At 34.1% G+C, this 1,093-nt stretch overlaps 1 pseudogene; it reads left to right on the top strand.

The window, feature by feature from the left end:
- The first annotated feature begins 379 nt into the window (after positions 1-379).
- Positions 380-709, top strand: LOC132010259 (large ribosomal subunit protein eL33-like; annotated as a pseudogene).
- Positions 710-1,093: the final 384 nt, after the last annotated feature.

Raw genomic sequence — 1,093 nt, 5'->3', positions numbered from 1 at the left:
AATATAGTAAAACTAAGCTAGCCATCAGAAGGGAAAACAAAAAGTTGAACATTTTCAGAAAACATACTCTGTTAATTAAGGCATGAATTTAAATAAATGTTTTCATAGTTTATAGTTTATAGTATTAAATGCATTAAAAATATAAAATTACTTTAAATTCCCCCCAAAGAGTAAAGCTTTATTTCTTCCCTTTAAGCTTTTTAGCTATATCAGTTTTATTTATTTCATAGGAAAATCAAAATTAATTCTAAGTTTTTTTAATTTACCACTTAGATATATGTCACCACTAAATAAATATATTTCAAAGAAATATAGAAAATCGCTGCTTCTCTTTCCTCCATCTTGGAGCCTATCAAGACCTGCTGGGAACAAGACAAATATGTCTAGAAGACTGTGGTCCAAGGCCACATATGCTGGCTACAAGCAGGGTCTCTGGAACCAGAGGGAGCACATAGCTCTTAAAATTGAAGGTGTTTATGCTTGAGATGAAACTGAATTCTATCTAGGCAAGAGATATGCTTATGTATACAAAGCAAAGAACAACACAGTGACTCCTGGAGGCAAACCAAAGAAAACCAGAGTACTTTGAGGAACAGTAACTCACTCTCGTGGAAATAGTGGCATGGTTCTTGCCAAATACTGAAGCAATTTTCCTGCTAAAACCACTGGCCAGAGGATCCATGTGATGCTGTACTCATCAAGGATTTAAACTTACTGAAAAGTAAATAAATGTGTATATTAAAAAAGAAATACAGAAAAAGAATAAGGAACTTAATTATAATGAGTAAAGAATATAATAAACACAAAAATATCAGTTTTCTTAAGCACACATGCACATGTACACACACGCACAAAACCAAATGACAATCCAATGTCCTTCTTTGTATGACTGCTAGCTAAAGATCTCCCTCACATCAAGGAAGAAAGTTAATTTTATTTCATAGTACTTCTAGCAAGAGGTGAAAAGTGAATTAGGTAATCCACATCTGCTCTCTTAGATGGCCTCTTCTCTCCATTCCATCAACTCGACTATTCCTGTATCTGCCATCCCGTGCTCACATCTCTCATCATCATCCACGATATACAGTGTAAA

The sequence above is a fragment of the Mustela nigripes genome, chromosome 2 (genome assembly GCF_022355385.1).
Source record: "Mustela nigripes isolate SB6536 chromosome 2, MUSNIG.SB6536, whole genome shotgun sequence".
In the NCBI taxonomy this organism is placed as follows: Eukaryota; Metazoa; Chordata; class Mammalia; order Carnivora; family Mustelidae; genus Mustela; species Mustela nigripes.
This window is presented reverse-complemented; position numbering and strand designations above follow the sequence as displayed.